Consider the following 15,701-nt stretch of genomic DNA (forward strand, 5'->3'; position numbering starts at 1 on the left):
ACAAATATTAATCGGCAACCTTAAGAAATATGGAAAGCAATCTTATATAATAGGTGAAATACGTCGATACATCGATAATTTAAACTCATATTCTATTCTCCTCCTTGATTTATTTCCAACTGAAGAACCATATATTACTACATTAGTATTAATCACTTAAAACTGATTAAGTGAAGTAGGAGAAGAAACACCAAGCAGCAAGCCAATTAAGCTGACTATATTCCTTAGGGTGGTGTGGTAATACCTGCAAATTCAGAGTAATTAGTTAACAATAAAAGAAAAAATAAACGAATTTCAGCTACAACAAATATAGTCAATAGGATTATACAGAACATTTCAAGAAACGTGCAGAGTCTCTAGAGCAAAATGGAGCACCGCTACTAGCTAGCAATAGGAGTGCGGAACCAAAGTAACACAAAATTCAAATCGAAGAATCAAAATAACGTTTAAAAAAAAGGGAAGAACATGCGCTATACCCTCCTGGCCAAACATCTCAAGCTAACGGACGTCTGGCCAAGTTTGACTGTGGGTATAGCGCATGCCTTCCATGCACTTCAAGAAAATGGTAAATGATCTCCAAGTCACTTTGTACAAATCAATACTAAAAATTAAAAAAAATTACCCCTCTTAATTATTCATAGTTAGCAAGCTATATGAGAAACCTTTTACGACTATACTATAGAAAGACGCGTCGTTCACCTCTGAAAATTTAGCTATTGAAGTACTTCTTTGAATATCAAAGTACAATCAAGCAATATATAGGACAACCCGATACATAAAGTATATATTTCGTATTCACACTGAGTCCGAAGAAGGGCGATATAGATAACTTATCCTAATATAAGTATTAATGTCTGCTTTCACAGTTCGAACCCGTGACCTATAAGTCACTGCATGAAATAATTTTATCGTTGCTCGAAAGCTCCTTTTCAAAATATTAACTAAGTTGGGCATATATTTAAAATTCTGAATTCATCTATGAGAGGAAGCTAGACAAAATGGAGAAAGATTAACTTACTTCCACACTTGAATTTTCGAGGGACTCTTCGACCACAACCTTCCACAAGACGAATAACACGGTTGATATCAATAAGAGCAGCCAATTTGGGAGTAATAATAGAACAAACACATTCAATATGAGTAACTCTAACACGTTCGCAACACTTAGGAGAAGGAAGTTTTCCATACAAAACAGGTTTACAAGCATTTATACCAATTCTTCTCTCTTCTTTACAAGCTGCTTCACTCAATTTCGCACTTGCCATTTTCACTTCAAAGATATTTAACAAAGCTAGGACCAATAGCATGGCCATTAACATAGCCCATGATTTTCCCATTTCACTTTCCACACTCTATTCCCTATAACCATAAAGTTCTAACTCTCCTATCCCTTTTATAGTAGTTGGCTTGAACATATGAGTTTAACTTTTAAAAGTAAAATTATACTATCAGATTATTTAAAAGATAATTACATATAATTGCTCATAATAAATGAAAACGGTTACATGAAAAATAAAGTAGACAACCTACAATAACTGGTTAAATTACACTAATACTTAATTTTTATAAGTTATATGCGCTGACAGTATAAAAAATTCTTGACACTATCAATATTATTTTATAAGTTTTACTGATAACTTATTTTATTTTTGAGGTTACAAGTTTCAATATTTATAGATAGTTACTTATAGATATCTTTTAGACGACGTGACAATAATAAAAATTAGATTACAATATCAATGTAGAATAGTTTAATTCATATAGGTTTAGGAAGTTTCCCTCACGTTAAATGCTCGGATACAATGTCTTTCCCCTTTTGTTATTTGTTTGACTTACAGAAAGAAAGAACAACTTGTCCCCTCAAATTCCAAAGGGTCCCATAGTGAAAAACACAATAGCCATAGTGTGGTCGATGAGCACTATATGTCCGCGTCCCAAACACTCATGTTTTTTGTTTTAGTACTTTTTCTTCTTTGAAACAAAATATATTCTGGTGTATTAAAAGATTGGGGGAAAAAAACTACAATAAAAGCAATTGTTACAGCCAAGGGAGAGTAGTACTACTTCTTTTTGTTTCAAAAAGAATAAAGGGTCAGAATATATGAAGAATAAATTTTTTAAATTTTCAATTTCAATTCCGACATCAATTTCTTAAAGATTTTTTAAAATAAAAGTTAGTTATTTAAAAACTACATACAAGATACTACAATATTACACCCTTTTATAATAAATAATAATATTAACTAACATATGAATTTTTTTTAGTGAATTATTTGATTTTTCAAATAGTAATAAAATGAATAAATTTCGACCTTACTTAAAGTAGTCAAGCTAGTAAATTGATACGTCCAAACGATGTTAAAGTCAATCACTCGATTCCAATCGTCTGTAGCTCTGTATATTCTCGTTGACTCTGGAATTTTTTTTGGTCTTTCCAACTGTTCCTAATTGTAGTTGGTAAAATGCAGAAGACTTTGAAGATGCTATGTGCTTTTTGTTGATTATATTTGGCCTAGGGTTACCTATGATGGATTGATTCGAATTTTTCAATTATTAAACCAAATCAATAGTTTCAGGTTTTTAAATTTATTAGTCTTAGGGTACGCGATTTGTGGGTGTACTCATTTTGGTGAGTACACAACTTCTAAAAATACGCAAATTTTATTAGACATCGTGTTTGAGTTATTTTAAGTTATATAATAAAAAATAAAGAAATTCATGAAAATAATAAATATTGGTCATATTTAATAAATTCAATAATGAAGAAATCATATTCCTCGAAAGTTTTAGATGACTTGTTGTGATTTATGAGGACTTAGTTGGAAATTTTGTATGAAGATTATTTCTGTCGCCTAATACTAAAAATAAAATACAAAATATTTTTTCGACGGTTCGTCAAAGATTTGTCAAATAATACAAATTAAAAATTGAATCCTTTGATTTTTTTTAGAGATTTGGGTATGAAAATGTAGGCCCTATACCTCCTAAAATTTTAATAGTGACAAAATAAAATCTAAAAAATACATATTGAGTGAATATTTTACATCAAATAACTTAATATATACAATGTGCGAATCAAATTATGGTCCTGCTAAATTATATAAACTAAAAAAACTAAATTATATGACTAACTATTGGCATAACTTAAATACTATAACCCTATATATATTAGTCGGTGACGACAACAACAACAAACCCGGTATAATTCCACATAGTGTGGTCTGGGGAGGGTAGTGTATACGCAATCTTACCCCTATCTTGTGGAGATATATAGTCGGTGATACAAACAAATAAAAATACAATATGATTCAAAAATAAATACTCCTCCCTTTCAATTTACATGAAGTATTTTTCTTATTAATCCGTTCCAAAAAAATGATACATTTTTATATTTTAAAATAATTTAACTTTAAATTTATTATTTTACTCATTTACCCATAATGAGAAGCTCTTATAGCCTTAAAAATATCATGGCTCCACAAAACTTTTAGCAGCACAAGTTTGAAAACTCTTCTTTTTCGGTGTTAAAACTACTTCATCTAAATTAAAACCGAGTGAAGTAATACTATATAGAGTAAAATACGTTTAGTAATAAAAAATTATAAAAAATATATTATACTATTATCTCAACATAATGACTTCTCACATCAACATCAACTTCTACCAACCTAAAATTACACCGTAACAAATTAATATATACACACATGATGATTTATTGACAACCAACATCTTCTAACTTTTGGGAGTTACCAACATATAAAATAACTACTTAACAATTTTAATGTAACTTTAATTTTAACCACACAATTAAAGTCACTTTGCTTTTTAACAATTTAAATGATACCTCGGGACATAGTGAGCTGTTCAGATCATATTTATAAGTAAGAATATTGATAACACTAGTTAAAATACATAAAGATCCCATTAAATTTGTTCAAAAAATATGTTTGAACACTTAAACTAAACGGGTGTTCTTTTACCTCCATATTCTTGTTCGGAATGAATTAAATGTCACCCTAAAGGCTGATATAAAAGAAAAGGAAAAAGAAAATAAAATAAAAGCGCGTAAAATTTTAAAAAAGTGGCCCCGCTGATAATATGTAATAAAAATAAAATAAAAAATAAGATTGAGCCCCTCTCATTTTTTTAACCTACCACCTGCCTTCTTTCTCTTCTTCTGACCCCTTCTTCTCCGTTCGCCCAACTCGTCTCCTTTTTTGTTCAAATTTTGTCCTTTCTCACTACTACTCATCTTCTTTCTTTTTCTTTTTCTTTTTGTATTTTTTTTTTCCTTTCCCACTATCTGCTCGATCTTCTTTCTTCTTCCTTTTTTTCTTTCTCGCCATCTGCCTCATCTTTTTTTTTTTTTTTTAATTCAGTCCCAACATATTAGGAACATGATAATGAATTTTTCTTTATTCTAAAAATTAAGAAATTTCTTTTTGTATTTTCTCTGTTGCGGTTAATTGAACAAGAAAAAATCATAGTGGATGTTGAAGACTGAAATGAAAAATTAAAAATAATTAATATTATAAGATAACGAAATATAAAAAGAGGAGAGTAAACCAAGATCGAATGGATTTAAATTTGTAGTGTATATACGGATGAGAATTCGATAAAAAAAATAATTAATAGAAATTTATTAATTAATTAGAGTTTTACTAGTATATTAAATAAAGAGTAAGGAAAAAAATGTGAATAGACAAAGAAGAAACGAAACGGTTAAAAATATATCAAAATTTAGATAATTTCTGACGTGGCTCTAACGTGGTGCTGATATGACTCTAATGTGGCGCGTGTGTAAAGCATTGCACATTGTGAGACTGGTATTATAATGTTAGGGTGTCATTTAATTAACTCCAAACAAGAAGAGAGGGGAGGGGGAGGGGGAGGGAGGGGGAGGGGGATAAAAGAACACCCGTTTAGTTTAAGTGTTCAAACCTATTTTTGGACAAGTTTAATGAGGTTTTTATGCATTTTCTCTATAAAACTAATCAACTTTATAGATTTTCAATTTTATTTAGCAATTCAATTTGTAATAATTAATATTTTATAATTAAATAAATATTAGTTTACTTTAAATATTTTTCTTCTACCATGCACATGTCCTAAAAGAATAGGAGTTCTTATAGGTAACATAAATATTAACAACGGGCTAAAAAGTCATAGCCCATACATGAGCCACTAGAGAAGAATCCATCCTCCCCTTCTTATCTATTTTACCATAGCAATTGCTAGCATTAATAGAAAAATAAAAAAATAAAAAAGGTGTAGGTATTGCTTTCAAACAATTGAGATATAAAATAGATTATAAAATATTGGATATTTAATTTTATCGTAAGGCACCACAATTAATATTAATTCAGCTGATGTCTAGTCGCTTCATACTTTAAAACGTTATTCCCATAAAAAAGAATGCCATCAGTTCCCCTGTTCTTGTGTAAATTTATGATTGATTGACTCACTTCCAACATTATTGGAGATGCTAATTAAGCAAGAGATATTGTCACGACCCAATTTTCTATAGGTCGTGATGGCGTCCAACGTCGCCGCTAGGCAAACCAACGGTGAACTAACCGTATATCTATTCTTTTAATATTTTTAAAATAGTTAATTTTTAATTATTACATAAGTAAGAGATGAGAAAATTTAGTAAAATAAAACGTAACAAATTGTAAGATCAAGTGTAGTGAAATCAATACTCAAAAATCACTAAGTGTCTACTCACAAAATTCCAAGACATGGTGTCACAAGTGTATGAGTTACTAGTAGAATACACAAAATACTAAACTACTGTCTGAAGTAAAGTAGACAAAAAGTAAATACAAAAGAAAGACTTCGGGTGCTGCAGAACGGGCTCGGAAGGCAGCTCACCGCTAAGTTTCGATGTATCAGGAGTGCGTGCCGGGATGATGTCCAGATGCACCTGCCTCAGATCCTGCACGGTTAGTGCAGAAGTGTAGCGTGAGTACATAAATAATATGTACCCAATAAGTATCTAGTCTAATCTCGAAGAAGTAATGACGAGGGGTCTACTTCGACACTTACTATGGGCTAATAATAAAATACCGAAATTCTAAATAAGCATGAGTTATGTAATATCAAGACCCAATTTATCCTATAGGCCGTGATGGCGCCTAACGTCGCCGTTAGGCAAGCTACGATGAAATTACTACGTGATTACTTCTTTTGACATGCTTACAAGTAATTAAGTTCCATTAATTTAGAAATTTGAGAAATAGAGAGTCAAGTAAATAGAATGAAAGCATTTGAATGCAAGCATAAATATGTAAATACTCCAAAACTATAAAGTCTACTAGTGTGTGTGCCAAGATCCGGTGTCACAAGCATATGAGCAACTAGTAGAATATACAAAACTCTAACTACTGTCCGAAATAAATTAGATAGAATATAAATACAAAAGAGAGACTCTAGGGTCTGCATAACGGCTTGGGAAGCAGCTCACCACTAGGCCTCGGGATATTTGGAATGCGCGCCGGTAGGACCGCCAGATGCACCTGCCTCAGATCCTGCACGGTTAGTGCAGAAGTGTAGTGTGAGTACATAAACAATATGTACCCAGTAAGTATCAAGTCTAACCTCGAAGAAGTAGTGACGAGGGGTCGACATCGACACTTACTATGGGCTAATAGTAAAGAAATACGGGATTCTAAATGAGCACGGGTTTTGTATATAATAACAATAACTCAATAATAAGCAAAAGTAAATAAATCTTTCACACATGGTTAGTACCAAATAAATTTCCATCTTATAATGTATTGCCTCTCAAGTCAGGGAAGGATATCAAATATATGATTACACATCGAGTGTTATCACGCACGATTATGCCGAGGTCGTACGACCCGATCCAGAATAATGTGTACACTGCCGAGGGTCGAGCGGCATGAACCATAAATGCATCTATCCACTGCCGAGGCGTTCGGCCCGCTCCACAAGAAGAGAGGATACTTTATAAACATTTGACTTAAACGTTATTAAAGGCTAATACACAATGTAATACAAGTAGGGTACAAACATCTCAAACAATTCATGATTTGGGTCCTAAGACTACTCGGACATGAGTATAATTAGTAGCTACGCACAGACTCTTGTCACCTCGTACGTACGTAGCCCCCCCACAATTAGAAGCAAACATTAATTTAAATCACCTATGGGGTAAATTTCCTCTTACCAGGTTAGACAAGAGACTTACCTCATCTTAAAGCTCATTTTCTGGCCTCAAATTCATTCCAAAGCTTCAACTCGGTGCCGAACAATCCGAATCTAGCAAAATGTTATATAAATCGATCAATATATGTTCAAAAATTCATATTCTAACTATTAGAGTGATTACCCAACCCCAATTGAAGATTTCTAAAATTTGTTCCCGGACCCACATGCCCGGATTCCGAAAATTTTCAGAGAAAATTGTTACCCATAACCTCACAAACTCAAATATATAATTTTCACTCAATTCCATAATCATTTTCGTGGTTAAACCCCATTTTTATCAAAACCTAGGTCTTTCATCTAAACCCATAATTTTACAAATTTTACATGTTAAATCTATCCTTAATCTATATATTTAACTCACATTGTATATAAATTACTTACCTCAAAGTTCTAGGTGAAAACCCCTTTCTAAGAGCTCCAAAAATTTCCCAAGGAATGCAATAAATGAGTCCAAAATGCTTAAGTCTCGACTTAAATGAAGGTTCTGCCTAGCGGCTTTTCCGCTTGCGCGGTTCATTGGCCGTATCTGCGGCTCCGCATCTGCGGAAGTTTCATAGCAGATTCGGTCCTCACTTGTGTCACGCCCCGAACCTGGGAAGGGGCGAGACCGGCACCCGGTGCCTCACCTATCCTTGCGTACCAACTTGCGACTAAGGGACTCCGAACATATAATGTCATACTTTGGCCATGGGCCACATTGCAAGACAATTTGCGAAGCAAAATATAAAATTGAATGGAACCCAATGCTGACTAAATATAAATATAAAGCTGGGCCGGCAAGGCCGTCATGACTACTACAACTGACAAACCAACAAAATATACATACAAGGCCTACAAGCCCAACATATTGCACTAACTGAGAGGGTTTGTCTACAAGCCTCTACTGATGGATGTACCGTGCTACTAATGGATGTACCGTGATCGGAACAGGCCCCTGACCTACTCATAACCTATATACATATATACACAAGATGTACACAAAACTCCTAGACCCGGCAACTCCGAAGGACGTGGAGCTAACCGATAAAGCTGAACTTGGCCAACACCTACTGATGAGGTCTACCCGCCTGCCTGTCTGAACCTGCACGCATGAAATGCAGCGTCCCCAGAGAAAGGGACGTCAGTACAAAATAATTTACCGAGTATGTAAGGCAACAAAGTAACTGAAAGCTGAAACTGAACTAATAATATAATAATTAAAAATAACTGGGAGTCAAAGATAATCTGAAGATATGCTTACCTGCTGATACTGACTCAACTCTCTCAATATAGTAAGTAAAATAGCTGTCCGGCCCTATAAGATTCGGTATATATATAACCGCTCTGCCATAGTAGGCTCGCTCATAGGCGCTCGACTATACTAGGCTCTGTATCTCGGCCAACTGGGCTCGCTCATAGGCGCTCGGCCACATCAGGCTCGGTATATAACTTACCATCTGATTAGAGGTTACCCAATAAGGGCATGCCCATCGATTATAGCTCGATGGTAATGAAAATACTGTAATACTGTATATATAGGCTCTCTGCTCTCTTGACTGGAAGAATACAATACTCAATTAAATATGAAGTCCTGATAAGAAGAATACTGTAGTTTATGAGACTAGGATAATGAATATAAATTCGGTAGTATGAACTTCTCTTTGTGCCTCGTTATCAAATACATGTAATTACGAGATCATGCCAAAATGAAGGAAGGGCTTGGACTTAACATACCCGAGCCGATTCTCTGGACAACCCTTCTAGCACACGACAATTGTGACAAAATTCGTGACGGCAAGATCGGAGTAGAAAAAAATCCGTATGATATTTTTGAAAAAGATTATACCGGGCTTCTTTAGAATTGCCAAAAAAATGTCATGTTGCTACGAGCTTGAATTCTTGAATTCTTGATTGAATTCTTGTTGAATCAGAAAATGTCACGTTACTAAGCTTCATATGAAATTGTTGAGAATCCAAATCCCATCCGTTACTGAATCTCTTAATCCATCTCCTTAAGTGATTTTTGGAGGCATTTTTGTTATAGGGGTGGACCCCACTTTGGCAAGGTGACTAATCCATTAGTTCACAATATTTTGCCACTTTGAAGTGTGGCTTAAGAGTCACTAAATTGGGAAAGATGGGCTGCCACGTTGGGACCTCTTTTAGGACTTATCCAAGTCTTAATTTATTAACCACCAATTCCTTAATTAATTAATTAATATTTCATTAATCAATAATCAACCAATTACCCATATAATTAAGAATTATCTCAAATTACTTAAAATATTACTCATTTTTAATACACTTTATACATCATACTATCATGGTCATATGGTACCTTGTATGGCACTAGTCCATAAATACCGGGTATTATAGCTCGGACCATATTTATCCCAAATCAACAACCTTCAACGAACCTCATTTTTTTGATTCTTTCACCTTTTATCTTTCACGACACTTACTTATTGCTTGTTATAAATAGCATAAACGCTTATAATCTCAAGATAATCCCATCCCCGAGCTTACGTCGATTAACTTACGACGAAACTTTAATATATGAAAACGCGAGATGTAACAACTTGGCTGGCCTAAATCCGCATTTGCGGACAAATAGCTCGCTTCTGCGGTGCCGCTCCTGCGGCAGACGAGCCGCACCTGCACTTGATCCCGCTTCTGGGGTCTTTTGACCGCTTCTGCGGTCGCGCATCTCCGCCCACCTTGTCCGCATCTGCGATTTCTGGGATGCCTATGCTGGGCCGCTTCTACGAGCTCGCACCTACGGCTAGCCCTCCGCAGGTGCGATTACACTAGATGCCTGGTGCTTTAGTTGTTCTTCCAAGTCCAAATGAGTTCCGCGCCTCATCCGATTAACACCCGAGGTACCCAGGGACCCGCCCAACATACCAACAAGTTTGAAATCATAAAACAAACTCGCTCGAACCCTCGGAACGCATAAAACAACATCAAAACTAAGAATCACACCCCAAACCAAATTGAATCAACTTATGAACTTCAAGTTCTTCCAACTTACTCTGAACACGCCGAAACATACTTAAACTACTCGGAATGACACCAAATTTTGCGTGCAAGTCTTAAATCACCATACAGAACTATTTCCCAGCTCAGAATCCCAAACGGACCTCGCTAGCACCAAAATCTACTCCAAACCAAATTTAAAAAACTTTAAAAACCTTTTAGGTGCCAACTATCAATATTAAGCGCCGAAACGCTCCCGATTCTTCAAAAACTCGATCCGAATATACTCACAAGTCTAAAATCATCATACGAACCTATTGGAACTGTCAAATCCCAATTCCAAGGCCATTTACTCAAAATATCGACCAAAGTCAAACTTAGCCTTTTAAAGCCAAATTAAGGAACCAATTGTTCCGATTTCAACTCGAACCCTTCCTAACCCCGAACTAACCATCCCCGTAAGTCATAAAACAATAAAAGCACATATGAGTAGCCTTATTGAAGGGAACATGAATCTATAAGGCAAAATGACCGGTAGGGTCGTTACATTCTCCACCTCTTAAACAAACGTTCGTCTTCGAACGGGTCTGGAATCATACCTGAAGTGCCGAATAGGTGTGAATACCTGCTCCGCATGTCCTCCTTGGCCTCTCAAGTTTCCTCCTCGACTGGTTGGCCCCTCCACTGGAGTTTTACTTGGACTTCAACTGGCGGACCTGCCTATCAACAATGGCAACTGGCTCCTCCTCATAGCCCAGGCTCTCATCTAACTAAAACGTGTTGTAGTCTAACACATGCGACTTGTCGGCATGATACCTATGGAGCATAGACACGTGAAAAATCGGATGAACTCCCGATAGACTGGGAGGAAAGGCAAGCTCATAAGCAACCTCCCTAACTCGCCTCAACACCTCAAAAAGACCTATAAACATTGGGCTAAACTTGCTCTTCTTCCAGAACCTCATGATCCACTTCATCAGCGAGACTTTCAAGAGAACCTTCTCGCCTACCATAAACGATAAATCATGCGTCTTCTGATCCGCGTAACTCTTCTGCCTGGACTGTGCTATGTGAAGCCGCTCCTAAATTAACTTTACCTTTTCCAAGGCATCCCTCACCAAATCAGTACCATACAACTTAGCCTCGCCAGGCTCAAACCATCCGATGGGAGAACAACATCGACGACCATATAAAGCCTCAAATGGAGCCATCTCGATGCTGGAATGATAACTGTTGTTGTAAGCAAACTCGGCCAAAGGCAAGAATCGATCCCACTACCCTCTAAAGTTAATCACACATGCTCTAAGCATATCCTCCAAGATCTGAACTGTCCGCTCTGACTGCCCGTTAGTCTGCGGTTGAAAGGCTGTTCTGAGCTCTATACGGGTCCCCAACTCGCTCTGTACTGCTTTCCAGAAATGTGAAGTAAACTGAGGGCCCCTATTAGATATGATGGAAACAAGCACACCATGCAACCGAATAATCTCCTAAATATAAATCTGGGCCAACCTCTTTAAAAAATACGTGGTCACAATCGGAATGAAGTGTGCCGACTTGGTCAGCCAGTCGATAATGACCCAAACTGCATCAAACTTCCGCAAGGTCCGCAGCAACTCAACTACGAAGTCCATAGTAATGCGCTCCCATTTCCACTCAGGTATAGTCATTTGCTGAAGTAGGCCACCTGGCCTCTGATGCTCATATTTGACCTGCTAGAAATTTAGACACCTCGCAACATACTCAACTATGTCCTTCTTCATCCGTCTCCACCAATAATGCTACCTCAGGTCGCGATACATCTTTGTAGCCCCTGGATGAATAGAATACCGAGAGATATGTGCCTCATCTAGGATTTCCTCCCTCAAGCCATCAATATTAGGAACACATAGGTGACCCTGTAGTCAAAGAACACCATCCTCACCGAGAGTAACCTCCTTGGCGCCACCCTGTAGTATCGTCTCTTTGAGAACCAACAAGTGCAGATCATCAAATTGGCGAGCCTTGATGTGCTCAAATAGTGAAGACTGAACGGCGACACATGCAAGAACTCGACTGGGCTATGAAATATCCAACCTCATAAGTCTGTTACCCAAGGACTAAATGTCCAAAGCTAGTGGCCTCTCCTCCGCTGAAATGAATGCCAAACTACCCATACTCTCCGCCTTTCTACTCAAGGCATCTGCAACTACATTCGCCTTTCCCGGGTGGTAATATCATAATCCTTCAGTAACTCAAGACACCTGCGCTGCCTCAAATTAAGATCCCTCTTCTTGAACAGATGCTACAGGCTGTGATGATCGGTGTAAACCTCACAGGACACCCCATAAAGATAATGCCTCTAGATCTTAAGAGCATGAACAATCGCGGACAACTCCAAATCATGTACATGGTAATTATTCTCGTGGGGCTTCAGATGACATGAATCATATACAATAACTCGCTCCTACTGCATCAGTACACAACCCAAACCAATGCGTGAAGCATCGTAATACACAGTATACATCTCTGAACTGGGAGGCAACACTAACACTGGTGTTGAAGTCAATACAATCTTGAGCTTCTAAAAGCTTGCCTCGCAATAATTGGACCATCGGAATGGAGCACCCTTCTGGGTCAATCTAGTCAAAGATGCTGAAATAGATGAAAAGCCCTCTACAAACCGACGATAATAACATGCTAACCCCAGTAAGCTCCTGATCTCAGTCACGGTGGTAGGATGAGGCTAACTCTGAACTGCCTCGATCTTCTTGGGATCAACCTTAATACCTTCGCCTGATACAACATGTCCCAAGAATTCCACAGAATCTAGCTAGAACTCGCACTTGAAAAACTTAGCATATAGCTTCTGTTCCCGCAAGGTCTGAAGTACCACTCTCAAATACTGCTCGTGCTCCTCCATGCTACGCTAGTAGATCAAAATATCATCAATGAAGACAATGAAAAACAAATCAATATATGTCCTGAACACCATGTTCATCAAATCCATAAATGTCGCCGGGGCGTTAGTCAAGCCAAAGGACATCACTAGAAACTCATAATTGCCATATCTAGTCCGGAATGCCGTTTTTGGGACATTAGATCCAATCTTCAGCTGATGGTACCCCGATCTTAAGTCGATCTTAGAGAACACCCTAGCACCCTGCAACTGGCCAAAAAAGTCATCAATACGCGACAACGGGTACTTGTTCTTATTGGTAACTTTGTTCAACTTGCGGTATACAATGCACATCCGCATAGTCCCATTTTTCTTCTTCACAAATAACACTGGTGCACGCCAAGGAGATACACTCGGTCTGACGAACCCTTTTGCTAGCAACTTCTCAAGCTGCTCCTTAACTCTTTCAATTCTCTCGGAGTTATGCGATACGATGAAATAAATATAGGCTGGGTACCTGGAGCCATATCAATACAGAAATAGATATCACGATCTGGTGGCATGCCTGGAAGATCAGAAGGAAAATCGGAGAACTCCCAGACCACGGGCACTGAATCAATCGCCGGAGTCTCTGTGGTAGTATCCCGAACATAGGCTAGATAGGCCAAGCAACCCTTCTCGGCCATGTGCCAAACCTTCAAAAAAGAATAACCCAACTAGGTGTACTAACAGACGAACCCTTCCACTCCAATCTAGGGAACTCTAGCATCGCCAAGGTAACAACCTTGGCATGACAATCAAGGATGGCGTGATATGGAGATAACCAATCCATGCCCAGGATGACCTCAAAGTCGGTCATATCAAGCAACAAAAGATCCGCTCTAGTATCATAACCACAGTATGTAACAATGCAGGACCGATAGATCCGATCCACAATAATAGAATCGCCCACTGGTGTGGACACATTAACAGGAGTACCCAAGGACTCACGAGGAACACCCAAGTAATGAGCAAACAAATATAAAACATATGAATATATAGACCCTGGATCAAATAGTACCGAAGCATCCCTACTGCAGACAGAAATAATACCTGTAATCACGACATCTAAGTCCGCTGCATTTGGTCGAGTGGGAAAGGCATAGGATCTGGCTGGAACACCTCTTGGCTGACCTCAACCTCTAGGACGAACCCTACCTACTTGCCCTCTACCTCTGGACGGTCGGATGACTGGTGGGGCAGCTAGTGCTGGAATAATAGGCTGTTGACCCTGTTGTACTGCCTTGCCCTGAAGCCTAAGGTAGAACCTCCGCACATGACCGAGATCCCCACACTCGAAGCAACCACTAGGTACGGTGGACTGCTGACCTGGAGTCTGACCCTGATGGACTGAGTACCCACTGAAGGATCCCTGGATAGTTGGCAGGTAGTAAGAAGTCTCTTGCATGGCGTTGAAATAAGGTCATACTGGAGCACCCCGAGGAGGCGGCAATGCTGGATATGTGGGCCTGCTAGACTGACCACTCACGAACTGACCCCTGCCCCCACCCGGGGCTCCATTGAACTCTCCAGAATACCGGAACCGCTTATCCCTCATAGCGTGCTCCCGACCGCACTGACGTACACCCTCGATCCTCCGAGCTATCTCTATAATTAGCTCGTAAGAAGTCCCCATCTCCACCTCTCGGGTCATAGTGGCTTGACTAGTAGAGTGCAAACCGGAAACAAACCTCCGCACTCTCTCTGCATCGGTCGGAAGTATCATAAGTGCATGACGAGTCCTCATAGTCAGTCATTGACAGCTGGCCCTGCTGGAGCTGCTCGAACTGAAATTGCAACTCTTCCCTCTGAGAGGGTGGAATATACCTGTCCAAGAAGAGGCGTGTGAACTAGTCCCAAGTCATGGGAGGAGAACCTACTGGTCTGCCGAGAAGATATGATCGCTACCACCTACGGGCCCTGTTCTCCAGCTGGAAAGTAGTAAAATCCACCCCATGGGACTCCAATATCCTCATGTTGTGCAGTCTGTCCCTGCACCGGTCAATAAATTCCTAGAGGTCCTCGTGTAGCTCACCTCCAAAGACAGGAGGCTATAGCCTGGTCCATCTATCCAATAGCCTATATGGATTGTTGGCCGCAACTGGTATGGGCTCAGGTATAACTGCTGCAACTGGATGAGCTCCACCCACGGGTAGTGCACCTGGGGTCTGATATACGACAGCTACGTGCCCTGGAGCTTAAGCAGTAGGGGTCTGTGCCCCCTCCTGCCCGAGATGTGGCAGGGTCTGCTGGAAATAAACCAGCCCGAGTCATAGAATCCATGAACCATTGCATATGGCCCATGGCCTCCTGGAATTCCGGTGCAGACATGAAATCCATCAGGGCTGGTCCTGCTGCAGGCACCTCATCCTTCTCCTCAATGATGGGATCCTCTACCGGATCCACTGGTGGTGTAACTGGAACAACTCTAAGACGCCCTCATCCTCTACCACAAACTGGAGCCCTCCCTCGGCCTCAGCCTCAGCCTCTAGCAACAAGGGGAGCAACTCCTTCATGGTCTGGAATATCCGCTGTGTGCTTCTCACCATCTATAAGAGACTGAGAGAAAAATACTTAGTACTACATCAACTGCACGATA

Source organism: Nicotiana tabacum, chromosome 15 (assembly GCF_000715075.1).
Source record: "Nicotiana tabacum cultivar K326 chromosome 15, ASM71507v2, whole genome shotgun sequence".
Classification (NCBI taxonomy): Eukaryota; Viridiplantae; Streptophyta; class Magnoliopsida; order Solanales; family Solanaceae; genus Nicotiana; species Nicotiana tabacum.